Below are 21166 nucleotides of genomic sequence, written 5' to 3'. Positions count from 1 at the left end.
CAAATGAAGCAGGTTGAATTACTTTGCCGAGGGTGGTAAACCAGTTGGCAATTTCGATAGGTGATGCAAGTTCATTTTTTATAAGCTTTTTATCAGGAATGGGTGGTGGATCAACTGTTTGTTTTTCTTTTCCTTTTTTCTTGCTCATAATTGGGTGTCTGCAATAATTCACAGGTAAGAAAATTAGGGATTCAATTATTAGATCCTTTAATATATTTAATATCAAAATAAAAAAATACTTAAAATAGCTTGTCATCGGGCAAAAATATATTTTGATGCAATGTTTTCAACATCTTTTTCTAAAACATATTTAGCACTTTTACAATCAATGCATAATAAAAATTTCTTATTAAGTAAATCATTTTGAAATTTGAAAATGCATAATACTATAGATAAGATTTCTTTCTTAATAGTACTATAATTATTCTGTGTAGAATTCCAGACTCTAGAATGGAATCGAACAATTTGTTCAGATGAGTCTGGTGAAATAAGTTGTTTCAGAATGCCACCATAACCAATGTCTGAGACATCTGTTTCAACAATTTTAAAAGAATTAGGAGTAGGAATACCAAGACACGGAAGATTTTTGACATGTGCCTTTATTTGTTTGACTAAGGTAGTATGAATTTCTATCCAAGGAGGAGGATTAGTGTGTAGCTTTCAAAGAGTGTGAGATATTATTTCCTCATATCTTGGTAGAAATCTACAACATAATTTAAGGAACCAAGAAATCTTTGTAACTTTTTTTTTAATCAAGAATGACATCAAAGAATTTTCAGCAAAATCAATAGCTCTACTGATAGGTCTGATTTTAGTTTCATAGATGTCATAACCAACGAATTGGATTTTTGTTTGAAACAGTTTGATTTTCTTGGCTGAAACAGCAAGACAATTTAGTCTAATGATATCTAAAAATAAATTCAAGTGTTTCCAGTATTCATCAATAGACTTGAAAAATATGATAACATCATCAATATAGACAATAGTAAGATGGGTGAATGAGTTAAAGATATCATTCATGATATTTTGAAATTCACTAGGGGTATTTTTTAGACCAAATGACATCACATTCCACTTATAGTGTCCAAAATGGATGTTAAAAGTAGCCTTATACCAATCTGACTCTTCTATCAAGATTTGCTAAAATCCTGTCTTTAGGTCAAATTTGGAGAAGACAACAGTATCATTCAACCTATGAATCAAGTCATTTTTGTTGGGGATAAGATACCTAATGCACTCTTAGGCTACGTTTGGGTGTTGAACTAAATTGAGTTGAGTTAAGTTGAGTTGAAATGATAAAATATTGTTAGAATGTTATTTTTTAATATTATTATTATTTTGGGATTTGAAAAAGTTGAATTGTTTATTATATTTTATGTTGAAATTTGAAAAAGTTATAATAATGAGTTGAGATGAGTTGAGTTTGATTTAGTTTCCAAACATACCCTCAACTTTGTTCAAGTGTTTATAATTGATAACTAGACGATGGGTCTATTTCTTAAGCTCAACATTTTTCTGGACATAGAAAGCAGCACAAAATCAATGGGACTTACTATGTCTAATTATTCCTTTGTTGAGTAGATCAATGATTTCTTTTTTGTAAAATTTCAAAGTCTCACTATTCATTTGAATAGGTCGAGTTTTGGTTGGAATATTGTTTTCACAAAAGTTCTTAACATAAGGTAAAGTAATAACATGCTTTTTCCTGTGCCAAAAAGCATTTGATAAATCAAAATAAACATAAGAAATCAAGCATTTGTTAAAATCATCAATTTTTTTATTGAAGTAAAGTACTAGATAATTGTTCAGAAATCTTTTTATATTTGATTTCCTGTTGGAGGAAATTCAAATGCTTGGTTTTTGTAGAAAGCAAAGATTTCAGACTTTTATTCGTATCAATTTCAAATCTGGAAGCAAATTTAAACTTGACTTTCAGTTCGAAAGGATCAGTGTTAGTACTATATTTTTTAGTCAGAAAGGGATAAAAAAATAAAATGAAAGAGATTTCTTGTATAACTTTGTCAGACATGCTTCTGACCAAAACAGAGGAAATCTTGAAAAAAACATTATCTTAGCAAACATGCGCAATGTTTAGCTCATAATTGATCTTCATCTGAGATCCATTTGACGAAAACACTCGTTCAGTAGATTTTTTAAAATATTTACTAGGTATTAATCCTTCCTGGATACAATTTATATTTGATCCAGAATCAATTATAGTAACAACGGAAAATTGGAATTCATAACAAACAATAATAGTAACTCTTGAAAACCATTTGAGATGAGTAGTGTGACAGATCAAACATATCTGATTATCAGTAGCCTTATCTTTTTGGCTTGAATCAGATTCATTCGTTTGCTCATTGTCAGATGGAATATCCTGATCAAGTTGTTTGTCAATTTGAAACATAAAAATTCTTTTTTTAAAACATCATTTTCAGATTTAAGTTTATTGATCTCAGATTTGAGTTCAATGATCTATTTTTTAATAAAATTAATTTCATGTTGTAAATCACTAGTAAAGACATCTTTGGATTTTTTTTCTTTTGAAATCTCTTCAAATTTTTTTGAAAATTAATCCTTTACTTAGAAGTTTCTGGTTCTTGACGAACCATCGTCTTCTTGAGCTTATGAAGATATTCTTCTTTAAGTTCAAGATTTGTAATTTGATAAATCAAAGTTAATAAAAGATATTTTTGTTCTTCAGCTTTGGTTAAAACATTGATTGTTTTACTCAAAGATTAACAAGATTTATTACAATTGCAACCAAGCTTAATACTAGAAGAATCAGGGGACTCAATTTTAGAGTGATACTCTGAATCACTAAAACTAAACAGTTTTAGGGTGATACTCTGAATCACTAAAACTAAACTCATGAATGTCAGATGATGAGGAAGATTGTGTTTCTAGGAGTCGAAACAATTCTTCTTGATTATTGACATCTATATTCAACTGATTAAGCTTCTTTTTGAGTTTATTGGGTTTCTGAGGAGACTTATCAGCGAAATGCTTAGATTTGCCACAATTATAACATTTTCATTTTGAAAAACTCTTTTTCTTATGAAAAGATTTTTTAGAAGATTTTTTGTAAAAATATCATAGAATTTTCTCCTTATCCCACCATAAGGTTTAGAAAAATTTTTAGAATATTTTTGCTTTCGCCTAGATGGAGTAATAGGAGGAAGGCCAAATTGTTCACAAAAAGTTTCCATTTCATATTTGACTTTTTTGCTATTTCTCAATTGTTTGCGAAGTATTCTTTGATCATTACACATACTAATACCAAATTTCTTAATTACACTGAAAATATCACCATATGTGTAATTTTCGTAATCAAGAAATCCCGAGATATCAGTAAGTTCTTCCTTAACTTTATGAGCAAATAAACGAGATAGACCATCAATAAAATTTTCCTTCTAATAAGGCTTATGACTATCGTCTCTAAGCATTACTCTAGAAATAAAAACATCTTGATACCATCTGTAGTCAGACATCTGATGGCATCGTAAATTATTCAATTGATCATTGATAGGATTAGTAATATTTGAAGGAGTTCCAACAAAATGCTTAAGAATGGTGTAAATCAAGGTATTAACACCATCAAGATGTGCCATCTCAATAGTTTCATAAAAAATAGGTAACCCTAAATCATTACACTTGATAGTATTCTGAATGTTTTTTTAGTTTCATCAGTGAGATGCTTATCCCACTAATGATGAAGTACATCGGAAAAACCATTAGCCAAAATAATAACAATATCAGGTTGCCTGATATTATTGTTAATATAAGCATCTGCGATTAAATACATTTTACTCATGGTATTGAGGATTTCTTGTTCAGATAATCCATCAATATTCCATTCGTAAACTTTATCAGCAGAATAAGAAGATTGAGTTTAAAAAACATTTTCTTCAAATTGTAAATCAGGAGGAGTTGGCCTGAAATACCAATTCTTTGTCAGACTCATAGGTTTGGGTCCTTTTGAAGAGAATCTGGCTATTTCAGGTTTTAAATCAAAATCCTGAAAATTCTTTTCAAGTTAATTAATGTTTTTAATAGCAGAAGAATCACTATTAGATGATTCATCCGTAATTTCAACAAGAGCAGCTTCCTTTTCATTGCTAGTTAAAGCACTGGTAGAGGGCTATTTTTTCTTGAGATCAGCAAGCATTTGATTGATTTTATCAAGGATCTTAGCCAGTGAAGTTTTTAAATCAATTTTAGGCTAATCTTGTGGTAAAGTAATCAAGGATTTTTCAATAATTTTTTAAGCAATTTTTTGCTGATCTTTTGGGAAAACCAAAGGATTTTCAATGGTTTTTGAAATAGGGACTGAAGTAAAAATAGGTTTTTTTGTCTTTTCTTCAATTCTATCTAACTGTTCTCCAATAGTATGAAGAGCAAAGTTTACAAAATTATTCTAGTGAATAATCTTTTTTGTTTCCTTTAAAATCTTGTCTTCTTTTAGATCTTTGGACACAGTTTCAAGGAATTTAAAAGGAGAAATATTTACTTCAGATCCTTTGTGAGAAACAAGGATTGCCTCCAAAGGCTGGTGACTAGATTGAATCACCATTTTGCCTTCTTCATTGACAAAATCAATGTTAACAACATTTAAACTATTTTGAGAAACATAATAATTGTCAATAAAATCAAAGAAAAGTATATGTCTTTGCAGGTAATTCATATTTTCTTTTAACCCGAAATTTTTCTAAAGCAAAAAAAGTAGCATGATGAGTTTTCCGCTTATCATGATTTTCTTTTGAACTGTACTCATTGACAAGTGCAACTAAATCATATTCAAATGGCTTATTCATCACAGTAAGACTGTGATGAATAAGTGCAACAAGTGCGGCCATATTTGAAACTGTTGGAGATAAAGATGAAGTATCTTCTTCTTTATCAGTTTCTTCCTTTATGGACTTGTCCTTGGATTTTTCAGGATCCTTGGTGGAATAATAAGTAGAAGTAACCTGAGAAGATGTAGAAAGTCCTTTCAGTTTTAAATCAGGATTAACAGGTTTGACTGTTTTAATTGAATCCTCCAAAAATTGTTTGAGATTTTGGTCTCTGCTTACTGGATTATCAGAAACAGACCCTGCAAAAGAAGATCTAGATCCAGCGAAAGAATTTCTTCTTAAGCTCGGAGTACTAGTCTGATTAAAACTAATTTTAACAGTACCATCCAAATATTGTTGAATATAATCCAAAGTACAATCATCAGAAATAGTTTTTATAGGAGGAACTTGATATTCTAAAGTCCATTCATTGGGAAGAGAAATATCTTTCCAATAAACCATCTTAGGAACTTGAATATTTGCATCTAGGGTAGAACTCTGAATTAAAAGAGTTTTTCCTGCAGTTGGTTATGATATAGCTTTTGGATTTAAATTCGTTTTTAAAAAACGATAATAAATCCGATAAACAAGAGCAAGTGGTTTGCTGCCTTCTAGTATATCATAGCCAGAAATTAAAATATTCAAAGTTAAAGTTTTGACAATATTATTGTCATCCAAAGCAAGAGTTAAATAAGGAAAACAATCAAAATGAACTTGACCTCCAAACAAAGAGGACTGAATCATACCAAGAATACTAGTTTCAAACTTGTTGAATCTAGCATCTCGTAAACACAATAGAACAGAGGCGTTGATGCCTTTCCTTGTCAAAGGTTTGACAACAACTTTAACAGAACCAATATGCATATATTTGTACCATTTTATTAAAAAATCTTGGATCAATTTTTTAGTAAAGAGGCAACATTTTTCTTGAAATTTTGAAATAGCATAGGTTTATTCAACTATTATAATATTAAAAGCAGTTTTAAAAGTAAATTGAACCCAAAAGGTTCGATAAATAGAATTTGAATAAATTTTGGAATATTCTATTGGTTGAAATCACTTGAAGCAATTTTTTCAAAGAATAATCTTCTTCATTAACAATGCCAGATGGTACAGACGACCTAGAACTAATAGTTAAATTAGCTCTAAACATTCTACTCATTTTGTCACCAGTCAACACAGAGTTTCACACTTCAGTGCCTAAATACTAACATCCTTATCCCGACCTGACAACCTAACTGCTCTCAACGCTCTCCGGCAAACGAGTCTTACGAAGATACAAGACGGACAAAAATGAGATAGACCAGACAAAGTAAGAATTCAGGATTTGGATTGAAAGACAACAAAATAAATGAAATGAAGAGAAGTAATTCGAACTATCAGAAGCCAAATGGCTCTGATACCATTGATTACGTGATAATGGATTTCCTGCAGACTGCCCCTGATATGCAAAATAAAGAGGAATTCCTTGCAATCGCTTATGGTTCTCTTATTCTAACTGGATATCCCTACATCAAGGCCCCTGCTTCACAATCTGCTTCATAAAAAGGAAAGACAACTGCTTCCTCTACAAAATCTAATAAATCCTCAAAGACCAAAAAGAAAAGAGATGTTCTTGATGGCCTGACAAAAAATGATTTAATTCACCTGCTAAAAAAGTCTTTAGAGAATGATAATTCTGATGAAGAAAAGTTAGAAGCATCATCTGAAGGCTTTGTTGTTGATCCCTACAGTAATATATTTGGACATGATTCTAAAGGTACTCCTAGATTATCTAATGATGAATGATCCTCCGACGCTACAAGACAAAAGAAGACAACCGTCCCACAAGACTTACTAGTCTCTTCTGTCAAGATGCCCATTACTTTATGTCAAAACAGATGCTCCCGCAAGACACGCTGAAAAAGCTATCTGAAGACATCATGATCCTACTTTCACATGAATGAACAATACCACTATAAAAGGGGCACCTCTAGTCCAAATGAGGTAGGCTTAATTTTGAAGACATTTCTTCTTCTTTCCGAATTCACTTTCATTCTTTTCTTCCACATATCACCTACCCCTCTCCACTTCGTTCTCTATAAGTTCAACCTGTAATTTTAAGCTTGTAATTTTATTAAGCTTATATTTCAATGCAAACTATTATTGTTGTATCTATTTATTTTCTGTATTTCGCATACATGCATATGGTCGGTTTTATCGCATGCTCTTATTAAATGTGCATACTCTTATTTTTCATACTCTGTTATTTCCAGTTATCTGGTCCTATCCAGTAATCTAGTCCTCTCTCTCTCTCTCTCTCTCTCTCTCTCTCTCTATATATATATATATATATCTATCTATCTATCTATCTATGAGAAATGCTTTGTCTAAAAAAAGATCTTATAAAGAAGTAATCCGCACAACTATTTTTATAATCATATTTTAAAATTGGGATATTTTTGTAAAGTGATACCACTTTTATAATTATTTTATAAGTTGTTTTATAAAAATACCATTAATTCAAATCATAATTATGAAAAAAAGATCGTTAAAAAAAAAATTATGTGTTTAATATCTTGTCATTTTCCTTGTTTATCGACTAAATATTTCTCTAGACAGGGATGGGAATCTTAGAGACTTTGAGATAGTGTTTTTAAACGATTCAATTAGATATTTAAGTACGTAATTTTAGAGTTGTAATGTCTTCATTTTAAATTGCAAATATTTGGTCTCAATTGTAATAAAGTTATTCCATTTTAAATAATATTAAATACAATCATGAGTTATACTAGCGTTGCACATTTTTTTAGAAAAGTGTAGATCCATAATTAAAAATTAAATTTTTTTATATGGATCTTATATTTTCTTATTTTTTTAAAAATAAATATGCGACATTTATGCAATCTATAACTATAAATATCATTTCTCTTATTTGTTATTGTTATTTGATTGGTCCAAGTTGTACAAATTTGATCCGTAGCTACAATAATTACTTTTGACCTAACTTAATTGCTATTTTATCCATGAAAAAAAATAATAGTATCCTATTATTATTGAGAGTTTAGATAATAATGAAATTAGATTTTGAGCCTAAAATGTCAAAAGTGTGATATTATTTAAAGAATAATTTTTCTCATCAATTACTATTCACTACCCTACATCTTACATTTTATAAAAAAAATAAAAAATAAAAAATAAAAACTATCAAGTGTAGGGTATAAAGTTAAATAATAGTTGATATATAACAATATCCTTAGTTAAACTTTGTGTAGAGAGCCTGACTTGCTTAAAATTGTGATAGCAAATTGAATTATTAAATTGTAGAGCTTTATTAAAATGCTATTCTATTAAAAAATTATTTAGTGTTACATAAGAGTAATGTTATATGCAGGTGTAGAGTGCGTAAGTGCTGTACAGTCGTTTTGAAAAAGAGTGAGATCTACTATTAAAAAATTATTATTTTTTCATGTGATCTCATATATATTTATTTTTCTCAAAATAATTACGCGACGTATGCACACTTACAATTGCAACTATCATTTCTCATTAGATAAACCTGCAATAACATGCATAATGTGTTGCGTAACAATATAGCTCAGAAAAGAGGAAATGATAATCAACCTTCTTTTACTTTCATTTAAACAGATTTTTGTGTTTTTCACGTTTTGAGTATTTTAGCCATCTAACTAATTTTTATTCTAAAATAATTCGTGAAGTGAAAAAAGTATAAAAAATAAAAAAGATAAACAATTCGGTAAATCATTACCCAAACAAAAAATGTGGAAAGGAAGAGTACATTCTTTTGGGTCTCTTGTGGCAGGTGTTAATAAAAAGAACCCTAGCCTTGTCCACCGTTTCCCTCTCCTTTTAACTATGCATAAACCAACCCTGCCTCATGTCAGTTTCTATCGCTGATTCGCACTCATTATAGACACGCCAAATGTAACATTCTGATCTCGAAAGTCCGGAGAATTAACTCTTGTAACCTAAAATCATTTTCAATAACAAATTTATAAAGTCCAAATTTCTCATAAAATATAAACTCATATATTCAAAACCAAAAATATATGTTCCACACCAAGACACCAAAGACCTACCTCAATAATATATATTAAAATCTCCACAAAGACTTGGAAACATCCATGACTCCAAAATGCCAAAATAACATAGAATAATAAATCCACTAAATAAGGTTCTTCAATAAATATTTGTACCCTTTGTCACTTATTCTTCTACGACCATTAAACGTTGCTAACAATTCCTACTTTTGACTTTCAGCTAAGGTGTCAAAATTATCTGAAAAATATTGTGGAGATTAGGGGTGAGTTATCAATAACTCAATAAGTCAAGAACATATATTAGTATGTAAACATGAGTATTTACAGAGTTCAGAATACAGAACAAAATATTTTTATTTTCAAAATGCAGAATCAGAACATGTTATAAAAAATGTCAGAGTGAAAATTCAAAATATTCTTATTAAAAATTCATTTGGCCTAGCATAACTAAAAGATTATATCACAACGGAATTCCATATTTAACCATCGTGGTAGGGTTGTGCAAACCTCAACGGCTCACTGAGCGAAAACAGAATGTGAATTATTCTCGGAGTCCCGAGTGTGCACGCAGGAAAGACCATATAGAAGACCATACAAAAAATCACTTTGCTTCCAAAGTGGGTGCACTGAAAACAGAAAAGTTGGTACCAACCCAAACAGAAGCCATGATTTTACACCCATGGTGAGGTCAGAATGGAATAGAAACAAAATGTCATGCCAAAGGTTTCAAAAATCACATCATATCATATCAGAATACAGAACATATTCAGAACAGAACAAAATTAAATCACAAAATATAATTTATGAACAAATTTTCATATTCGCTCTTTTTTACATAATTTATAAACAAAATGCTAAAATAGCTCATGTTTGTACCAGTCATGCTAGAAAATACTTTATTCCTGTACAGAATTTCATGAGTAATGCCGAACAAATAGCTGAAGTTGTTTCAAATTTATTTTCATAACAAAACATGCATATTTTTCATAAAATCAATCTCAGTTAATTTTATTTATGCAAAGTCTAGCGTAGGAAGCTTGCCTACCTGGATTTCTTAGCTTTTTAGAATTTTTCCACAACAATACTGAGCAAATATTAATTGTCATCTATAAAATAGTCATGTAACTTCCGTAAATTTTCAATTGAGCACGTATTTCGACTCTTAAACCTAAAATGCTAACTTAACCTGTTTTTCCTAAAATTCTAAAATTCTCGTAATGCTAAGCTAACATCACTTCTTACATAAATAATAACCATTTACCTTTTTCTAACTAATACATTGAAAATCTAAATTATTTCTATAAAGTAACGTGTTTGGCTACAAAAGTACTCAATTAAAATCAAGCCCGTGTAAAATATATCTTTACTTAATATTCACTTAACATAAGTCCAATTGAAAGCACAAGTCTACTTAACATAAAGCCCAACTTAAAATACCTATTCAAATGTTTAAAAGTCTAGCCAAGCTCTTATTTTGCGCCTTCCTATTAAGAGCAAAAATGTAAAGTCATTACATCTTAAGATTTCTTTACAAAAACTCACGTGATAAGAGGGCTCACCTCTCTTGTGTTGACCCAACGTAATGAGGCCGTGCAATGGAGTCTTCGACTCACCAAGTGTAGCTTGCAACTACGGACTTGGGTGTGGCCGAATCTAGATCAACGGAAATAGGGTGATGGAAAAGCATTGAGAGGAAGATAGGAAAAATAAGGTGAGAGAAGGAACGTGGAGGGAGAGAGAACGGAGAGAGAGCACGGCGTGAGGGAGGAGGAACATAGAAGATAACAATGGCTTACTGTGAGGAAGGGTGGTGGCGTGAGGGGGCAGCAGTGCAGTACGGTGGTGCAGGGCTTAGTACAACCAAGCTACGACCATGTGGTGTGGTTGTTTCCGGCGAGGAGCGATGGCTCCACGACGGATCCAAAAGTGCTCTTTTTTTTAGAAACAAAATAGAGGTGCAACCTACTTCTTCATGTAGTCTTGGCATCGTTGGTTGGTGGTGTAGGGTAGTGTTGCAGTGGCTCTTGCGGCAGCATGGGCTACCAATGGTGGTCTGGTGCAGCGATGCTGCAGGACGTGACATGGTTTACTTATAAGTTGGGGTGGTGCTTGGTGGTTATTGGTGCAGGGTGGTAGCGGTGTGGAGGAGCTTGGTAGTGGGGCTGTCGCCATGGAGGCGGGAAGGAACCCATCTATGGGGCTGGGTGTTGTTATGACAGAGGGTCCTATGAGAAAGAGCAACCGATGCATGGGATTAGAGGGAAAGGGAGAGGGCAACGTGGGCTTATTCCGTGGTGGTTGATGGCTGAGATGTGGAGGCTAGGTGCTGGTTTTGCTATGCAGTGGCCTGGATCTTCATAGAGGCTACCGAACTTCGCATAAGGGAGCTTCATAGTGGAACCGCTTGTGAACCTACACTTATATGTTATGTATATATATGCAGTACTAAGTACCCTAGGGCAACAGAAGGAAACAAAATGTATACTACGTGATTATAGCTTTTGGTAGAGGTTAGGAATTTTAATCGAAAGATGACTCTAAATCGTAATCCTAGTGGAAGAAGTCGTGCATGGGGGCCATCTATATATATATTGCTATGCTGAAACCCTAGCAATATAAAGAAAGTAGAAATTTTGTGTGGTGTTGTACATGTAGTGGAGAAAGAAACGTGGTGGTGAACGCGAGTGAAGTAGCTAGAGAACTAAACTAGGTTTTGAAGGGGGGGAAAAAAAGATCCACCCACGATTTACGGGCTGAATATATATATATAATAGCCGATTTAAGAATTTTAATGAGAAGGAGACTATAGAATTGTAATCCTAATCTGTTTGAAATTGAACACAAATATTTAAAACAACCTTAATCTTCATATCTAAAATAAAATCCATCCTCCAATAATATCTTCAAGCCTTTAGAAGAATTTCTTAGGCCAGTTTTTAATTATTTAGGGCACACTTGGTCCATAAATAGTAAATGAGCTGTAACCTAATTATCAAGTTCAATAAAAATCATATTCCATCGTAATAATATTTCTGGGCCTGTGACATATTCAAAAAATTATCCAATAAATATCAAATGGGTTTCCAATAAATAATAACCTAAAAACTTTGTGCTGAGCTCGGGTGTTACATCCCTCCTTAAACAAATTTTGTCTCCAAAATTTGCTGGTACCACAAACAATGCCTAAAAATTTATCTGCTCCCACCATTCCATGCCTATCCCAATCTTCGATCATAATGTCCAACCTAATATTCCAAAATTCTAACCCTCCAATATTGAAGCCCAATGCCTCCCATATTTCCTCTTGTTTTTTCTTCAAAAATTTTTAAACATGTTTTAAACCTTTTTTAAAAAAATACACACTTTGGCAACCTTTTTAAACATTAAAAAAATAAAATAAAATAAACTATCGGTCAAATTCAAGTAGCAAACCCTCAGAAACTAGATTTTTTTTTTAAAAAAAAAAATCTAATTTGTTTAAATCTAACGTGTCCTTTTGGATCTGTTCCCCCTCGAATTCTTTCCTCCAGCGTGCGTTTAGAATTTAGATGTTGGGCTGACTTAAAGATGAATTAAGTTTTTTTTTATTAAATGGTAATAAATTGAGATTATGGAATAAATTTTATAGGGTATACTTAAAATGAATTTAAATATGTTTGAATGTTAAATTGAGTTTAGATATATTTATGAAAATTTAAAAAATATTGTGAATCCCGCATATAAAAAATTATTAAATTGAAAAAGATTGTAAATCTCATATGTAAAAAAGTTTTGGAGCATTGGCATTGGATTAACTAAATACTTTTTTATTTTCAAATTAAGCAAATATCATCCATATTTGCTCTGTATTGAATTAGCTAAATTATTTTCATCCAAAATATAAGTTACAGTAAATTTATTCTTCTTTTTAAATATAAAAAAAATTATTGCAAATCTAAAAATATTTTTTTAGATTATTATATTATAGATATGAGATTTTACCATCTATATACATATAAGATTATTATATTATAGATTGATAGATTGTGAAAATAAAAATGAATATACTTGTTGGAGGTTATTGAAGATTATGAAAATAAAATAAACAAGTAATTAAAATATAAAAATTAATTAAAAAATATAAAAATAAAAAATAATAATATTTTATTATTATAGAGAGTGTGATGATTAATCTAATGTAAACTTTAAGTTTTGAATGATTAGTTAAAAGTGAAAAAACTATATATTAGTCAAAATTTGAAGAACAAAATGACCAATCTAATGCTAATACTCTAAGATATATTTAATAATTTTGAAAATTGAGTGTTTAAATATGAGAATCAATTTAAAATTATACTGAACTTATTTTATCAGAGTCCAACAACCAAATCCCCGACTACAAATTGTTCGTTTCACTTCAAGCATGGCTCCCCAACATTTTTTAAGCCCTTCGATTTTCCTTAGATTTTTATTTCGTTTCTAAGCTGGCATGCCGTCTTTGTTTTTATTTTCATGGAATTTCATTTATACTTTTGATTGGGGGTTTCTAATTTTCTATAGAATATTGCTGCAATTTTCTACGTTGAAAAATGCTGAATACAACCGGTTCATGCAACCAAATTGTAACCGCCAGATCATCTTAATTGAAACGGCGTGTTTCCTTGCCTTGAATTTCGAATTGTTTCATTTAGACGTTGGATGGGGGCTTTCTATAGAGTATTGCTGCAATTTTGTAGATACAGGAGTCGCAATTGGTTTGAATAATCGATTTTTTTCTGGTTAGGTCAGAGTCTTTCTTCCTTCTTGGTCTGATTGCTGGCTTCTCGATTACTTGTGGATCGATCAATGGAAACGGGAGAAATGGGTCTTGTGGAATTGTTCGGCTATGACAAAGAACTAAGTTTAATTCCTCCCCCAGTATCATAGGAAAATTGCGGTTGGCAAGATGATGAACGCGAGGACGTGACGGAAGAGGAATACTGCTCCTACGGGGATCAAGTTTTGAAGACCGATGTGAGCAACTAGTCCCTTTTCTTCTACCAAATTTTGCACCCCCCCCCCCCCCTCCCCTCTTCCTCTTGTATGCGCTTAATTCTTTCATCCTTTCGTCACCTTCGTTGCTTTAGGGCTTTGATGTTGACCGCATTCCTGGCGTCTCTTGTTTCCACCAAATTGACCATGCAACTTGGATGATAAGAGTTGGGATTACGAAGGGTATTCGCGGCTTGCAATCGAGGAATACAACTTTCGCTTCAAGGTTTCTGTTATTATATATATATTAAAAAATATCTGTTTTGTTCAATGTCCTCATTAATAGCTCCTCTTCAATGATTTTCAAGATGGCATTATTTGGTGTGTAGGATGCAAATGCAGGGTTGGAGTTTGTGAAGGTGCTGAAGGCAATGGCTCAGGCTGCCAACGCAATTAGGTTTTATTTAACCCTTGAGGCTAGGGATCTTGCTGATGGAGGCAAGACTAAGATCTATCAAGCTGTGGTATTATCGGGGGTAACTGAGGATACAGTGTCATCCTTTAGGCTAAAACCTCATGAAGATGAGAAAGGTAAAGCAAATTGGTTCCAATAATATTTCTAAAAGCTTGCGGCCATGTTATGAGGTTATTGCATCTCTAAGCAATTTACTGCAAGATAGATAAAATATCTGGCTTATTTATACCTATGTTAAGTCGAGCTCTTATGTGAACATTGGCTCAAACTTGTTCAATCAGTGTATTGTCCGAAACTACTTGGACTAGGCCATGTATGGTTATGATCTCAATCAGAAGACTTGAATACTACATTATAGTTGCACTTCCACCCCATCGGTTGATGGGGGCACTCATTTTTTGATGTTTCAGAAAATCAAATACTCACAATTCCCTTGGATTTGAAACTATACTCTATAAGGTCTCAAAATTGTATCTATAATCTTGTTTGTATTGTCTCTCTATTCCTCCACCTGCATGCACTAATTATGCATGCACTAACTCCTTATTCAGGCCTCTTGCCCTCTGATCATTTTTTTCATGATCCACAAACATTTGATATTTTCCAATCATTGTCTCCAACCTCTTTGCAGTCAGTTCTTCAAAAACTTTGGGTAGTTAAGGCGAGATGAAGCTTCTCCTAGAAGTTTGTCAAGTTACACTTGATAATCTAAACAGGAGACTTTTTTTGGGCATTAGTAGGTCATGGTGTTTGAAAATGTACCCTTGTGATAATTCTCAACCTCAAAATCTTTCCTTTATGTTCTACTTTTATATTGTTATTGAGGTTTTAAAAAAACTGCTAGATTTACTTGTTTTTTTTGTTAGTAATCGAAGATTTAGCACATCAAGCAGAGCCAAACAAGCCGGATGTATACAAATGAAAATGCTAAGTTGCAAATAAAGAGATACAAGAAACAAAGCACTGAAGATTAAGGCTGCATTTGGTTCCCAAACTCAACTGAGCTCAGTTGAGTTCAATTTAATTTTAAGCTGAGTCTAACATCCAAACATCCAACTCTCATATTATTAAACTCATCCCAATTCAAAACCTTCTTTCATGTGGGACCCACAACCTTTTTCAACTTAAAACATCTGTATACGTGGGACCCACAACCTTTTTCAATTTTCTATAAAAAATATTAAACTCATCTTAACATTCAAACACACTTTAAACTCAGTTTAGATGGACCCCACATAACTCACTCTACTACTCAACTCACTGCTATTTATAAAGAACTCAGCTCAGCTCAGCTCAGCTCAACTTAGCTCAACATTCAAATGCAGCCTAAGTTTTAGGAAAATGCTATGTTGCCCCCACAAAGTGACCTCTCACTTTGACCACTAGTGCAAAAATGTCTTTTTTTTAATATTTAAAAAAACATGTAGAACTAGCGGTTAAAGTGAGTGGTCACTTTGGGGGGACAGAGCAGCAGCACCCTACGTTTTAAGTTCTTCTGTTTTCAATAATATCATTTCCCTCCAAATGCACCAACTGGACATGTAGGGATCATCTTCACATTGTTGCAATTGGTGTATTTTCATACTACCCTTTCCAGTTTGCAAAGAGGTATGCTATTCTTTAAGTGTGATCCAAGCTGACCAAACTTTTTCTAGTATATGATTTTGGCAAACTTACTGTGTAGTAAAAAGTTGTCTACAGATTTACTCATAAAAAAAAATAAAAAAAGGTTGTCTACAGACTCCCCCCATTTTCTACTCATATAACACTATTCCGACAATAATATGACGTTTACTTAGATTATTTGTTGTGAGGATCTTTCCTAAGGAGACTGTTTGAGCGAAGACAGCAGCTCTTAGATGTGCAGTGAACATGGCAGAGAGAATGAATGAATCGTTTTTGGAACCTTACTTTTATTTAGCATAATACTGATTGTTATTTTCACTAACTTTCTGCATGTCAAGAAGTTTTAATTTAAGTGAACTATATGGTTTTTAGGGTTGTGTTTTATCTCTTATTTTTTATCATTTCATGTAGGTTGCAGTCGTGGAAAAGAATGGTTTTGGGAAGATTATCTTTGCAGTGGTTAGTATGTTTATGACTTGTCAATGATCATCTTTGAGTTACTGAACTGATAAGGATGCTTTGTCAATGATTGATTATTCTATGTTATATTGCTGGTAATAAGATGCACAAGATAAAGCCTTTGTTGATAATTCATGTCCTGATGCGTTTTGAAAATATACGAGATTTCTGTCTATTTCTTTGTTGGTTGGACTAATGGTACTAGTCTTAATTATTTTCTTGTCACGTAGTTGCATTGACATGCATCTTTACGAAATTCCTTTTTCTTTTTTTACTTTTTCTTTCCTCCTTTCTTGAGATATGAATGGATGAGTTTTTTGCTTTCTTACTTACAATGATCTCCACCTCCTCCAACTAAAAGAAGAGGGAGATAGAAGGAAGGCGAGTGAAGGTACTGCATTGAAAGATGATGGGGTTTTCTTTCGATTGCTGTTTTATTACTCAAGAGTCTTCTTTTCTTTTAAGTTAACTTTAGGATATATTACGGTTATCCTTGTCACCTTTTAGCATATTGAAACCAAATTCATATCAGAGGCAGATTTAAGGCCTTAAACCAGGGCCCTTTCTGAATGTCAAGTTCATGAAAATTTAGAAAAAGCCTCTTAGTGGTCCCCATCCTGGGGCACGTGTTATTTGATTTATTGCTTTTACCATCAACTTTTGTAATATATGTTGAAGTATTGTCCCAGATCGAAGGATTTTATCTTTATTTAATTTTACCGACTTATGCAGAATGTCACCATATAAACTAAGTTCGTTCCATTTGTGGCTTTTTTTTCAGGTCTGATATGTTGAGTTTGACCAGAAGACTTTTCAGGGGTGTCAGGTTCAGGGAGTTTAGGCTTCGTTTGGTTACTCAACTCACTTCAATTCATTTCAACTCATCATTACAACTTTTTCAAATTCTAATATAAAATACAATAAACAATTCAACTTTTTCAAATCTCAAAATAATAATAATATTAAAAATAATATTCTAATAATATTTTATCACAACTCAATTCAACTCATTTCAACATCCAAATACAACCTTAAGATGGTTGTTAGAAAGATGACTTGTGTAAGCTAAATGAAAAGACAATTTTTTAGTGTTTACTTGGCTTTGAAACTATACTCTATAAGGTCTTACAATTTTCTCTAATCTTCTTTGTACTGCCTCTTTATGCCTCCACCTGTATGCACTAACTCCTTATTCAGGCCTCTTGCCCTCTGATCATTTTTTTTCACGATCCACAAACAGTTGATATTTTCTTGTCGTTGTCTCCAACATCCTTGCAGTCAGTTCTCCGAAAACTTTTAGCAGTCAAGGTGATATAAAACTTCTGCTAGAAGTTGGTCAAGTTACACTTGATAATCGAAACACGGGACTTTTTGAGGTTTAAATCAAACTCTGCTAGATTGACGGTGGCTTGAAGGTGTTCTATAGGTACCATACATTGCACATTCTCATGCACATACGATTTAATATTTATAGCTTCATTTGTTTTCACAAACCATCTATTCTCATCATTAATTTATTTTATCTAATCATTATTATTTTTTCAAACTCCTACATAAAATATAATAAATAATTGAACTTTTTCAAATTCAAAAACAAAAATTATATTGTAATAATATTTTATTTAATTTTTATCTTTCATCCAATCTAACTGTGTAAACAAACAAGGACGCCATTCTTGCAGACAAAAACTCTTTATTACTTTCTGCATGCAATTTCTAATTTCTACGAGATGGACTGGTTTTCCGGCACCAAAAAAAAAAAAAAAAAAAAAAAAAGAAAAAAACTATTGTAAATTGGGTGCCTGCCAGTTCCAGCCTCATTTCCATACAAAGTACGGACCACAAAAGACTACAATAGAGCCAAAAAGACGCAAAAGAGTCAGAGATACTTTGTTGACAATCTCCAGAGCCAAGAGGGACAGGAATATATATGTCGCAGCACATGTAAAAATGGTCAATCTGCACATCTGTAGTAGGAGGTTTGGTTTCCAGTCCCTCTGAAGAAATTGCATGCAGATGACATGAGTGGTATTAAAAAGATTTTCCGGCCGACAAGTAAGCGAGATGCACCGATTGAACGAGTACGGATTGAAGCAGCTCAAGGTTGGAACTTTTCGCACTCTATATATAAGCCAGACTTTTGGACCCTCGCGTGATCAAATTTCTCTTTAATTAAGAAAATGCTTGTTGAACGAGGATTTTGACCTACTGTTGATCGTTATATTTTTTATTTTTTATTTAGTTCCGTTTGAATAGTGAAAATATCTCATCTTATTTCATCTCATCTCATCATTACAACTTTCTCAAATTTTCATACAAAATATAATAAACAATTTAACTTTTTCAAATCTTAAAACAATAATAATATTAAAAAATAATATTATAATAATATTTTATTTAACTTTCATCTAAAATCATTTTATCTCATCTTAATATCCAAACCGCTTCTTACCTCTTGATTTTGGGTTCTTCATGTCTAGCAGTTCTCACAAACAGAACCGAAAGCCACCCATTCCAAATGCAAACAATGAATTGATCACTAAATAAATAAATAAGTCCTCTGTGCTTATCCTCTATAAATAACTAAAAATTACTTATCTAATTGATTACTTTAAAAATACTCTACCTTAGCTTATCTGTTAAACTTGCAGTTTCCTTGTATCTTAATCATAAAATGCTGCATGGGGCCACTAGAATTTCTTATATTATTATTATTGTTGCTGCTATTATTATATAATCTATTGCTTAGACCTCAGCGTATTGGTTTAATTAAAAATATTCCTATTAAAAAAACTTGTTAGTATCAATAATATTTAAAATTAGCAAGTTGAGAAAATCAAACTTGGGCATTCAGCTAGTACTGCTAGCGAGCTTAAAGCTCATGCCAGTAATTAGTGGTGGCAATTCGTATTCGCAGGTCGTGCTTGTATCATGTCAAATCAAAGACATTCGACTATATGAGTCAATCTGAACTTAATCCGTTAAACTAAACGGATCAGACATTCAAACATTAACACGCTCATTTAAATAACAGGTTGTGTCGTATCACTCGTTTTGATCTATTAATTAATAATTAATTAGAAATAGACTAACACAACACGACTCATTTCAACCATTTTCATGTAAATGAGTTAAACTAACCTGCATAACTCTTTTGACCTAATTAACGTAATTTTATATAAAAATTAAATTCTATATTTATTAGTAGTTACAATATCAATAATAATAATAATAATAATAATAATAATAATAATAATAATAATAATAAGATTACCTAATAACAGAAAATATCAAGATTTTTCAAATTTTAACTTAAAATAAAACTAATATTACAAACTCAATAATAACAAATATGAGCATACATCCAGAATTACAATCTAACCATAAAAATATAAATATATTGAGAAGAAATATAAATATTACAACTCAACAATAACAAAATTGTAATTTTGAAATAAAATTTAAATGGATTAGTGGGGGTTAATTTCAGATTAAGCGGATTGACCACTTATTGACCCGTTTGTTAATCCTATTATCTTAACAGGTCAATCCGTTTTCACCTGAACCTATTTATATTAAACTCAAACTTGCTAATTTTATATCATGTTCGTGTTTGTATTAGATTCACAGATCGTGTCACATATTATCACCTTAACCAATAATACTCCTGTGGTTGCCTAAGGCTGAAGGATGGAACTACTATATATATATATATATAGATATATGCATTCAACATTTTATTATCTATAAGTATGCCAAAATAATATTTTTAATTTTTTTTTTTTTGTTATTTCTTTACCACTTTACGTGACCACAAATAATATTCATTTTTTTTTTTTTGTTATTTCTTTACTACTTTACATGACCACAAATTAAAAAAGAGAACCAAAGAAGGAAATCAAAGAAAGCATCGTCCCTGCTACCTATGCCAAGAAAGCATCGTCCCTGCTACCTATGCCTCCCTAATTTTCTAGGTGCTATGAATCCCCGAACACTCGGCAACTTAAAATGCCAAAAACTTAACATTGAGATGATTCAGAATGATATTATCTGGACGAGCTTCGACTGTCGTGGCCTTTCTCCAACCATGCAATAAGCATGTGCACCTCTATCGGCTTTGTGCTAATGGTCAAGTCTAATCCTACCCACAACAGATTACTGAAATTTCTGACAAATCTTACTGAAATTGTCCCCCAAGTCAAGAATCAATAAGGATGTGTAAATTTTTGCCGGTCTAAAAGCGTTGATATTAACTTTATCAAAATTATTTTTAAAATTTAATAAAAAGTACATATTTTTTATAAGTCTAAAATTTCTTTATTTATAATCTTATATTAGATTAACTATTAGATTCATCAATATCATAATATAATATTATTTTTAATAATAATATTCTTAATTTTTCTTTTCACATTTTGTAATTAAACTAACTATATGTGGACAAACAATTAACATCAACTAATTAATTCATCCGTTTTTCTAACCCATAAAATGAAAAGTGAGAACACTCAGCTCCAATTCAAAGTTGAGAAAAGTACGGAAAGAAACAATATTAAAAGCTAAAAATTCACAAAAAAATAAAAACAAAAGGTTCTTTTTTTTTAACCTCTACAGAAACCACACAAAGCCAAATAAAAAGTCGAAATATCTGTATTGACACCACTACCGCCAAAGCTCATTTGGGCATCAATATCAGTCTCCAAAGCCTTCAACTCCTCAATGATTTTCGTGACCATGGCGGATATAGGAGACGTGGTGCCCCAACCCCGCCACTCCTG

At 31.9% G+C, this 21166-nt stretch overlaps 1 long non-coding RNA gene across 4 annotated transcripts; it reads left to right on the top strand.

The window, feature by feature from the left end:
* Positions 1-8630: 8630 nt before the first annotated feature.
* On the top strand, positions 8631-17231 carry LOC121266294. Of its 4 annotated transcripts, none has more exons than XR_005940774.1 (6): positions 8631-8762; positions 13641-13870; positions 13984-14114; positions 14218-14419; positions 16341-16388; positions 17170-17231. It is a non-coding gene; the product is annotated as an uncharacterized LOC121266294 (long non-coding RNA). The 4 variants fall into 4 exon arrangements; XR_005940776.1 differs by having other exon boundaries at positions 8700-8762; positions 13646-13870; positions 17170-17230; XR_005940777.1 differs by lacking the exon at positions 8631-8762 and adding an exon at positions 13229-13262 and having other exon boundaries at positions 17170-17230.
* Positions 17232-21166: the final 3935 nt, after the last annotated feature.

The sequence above is a fragment of the Juglans microcarpa x Juglans regia genome, chromosome 5D (genome assembly GCF_004785595.1).
Source record: "Juglans microcarpa x Juglans regia isolate MS1-56 chromosome 5D, Jm3101_v1.0, whole genome shotgun sequence".
Taxonomy (NCBI): Eukaryota; Viridiplantae; Streptophyta; class Magnoliopsida; order Fagales; family Juglandaceae; genus Juglans; species Juglans microcarpa x Juglans regia.
Note: the sequence above shows the minus strand (reverse complement) of the source record. Positions and strands in the feature narration are given on the sequence as shown.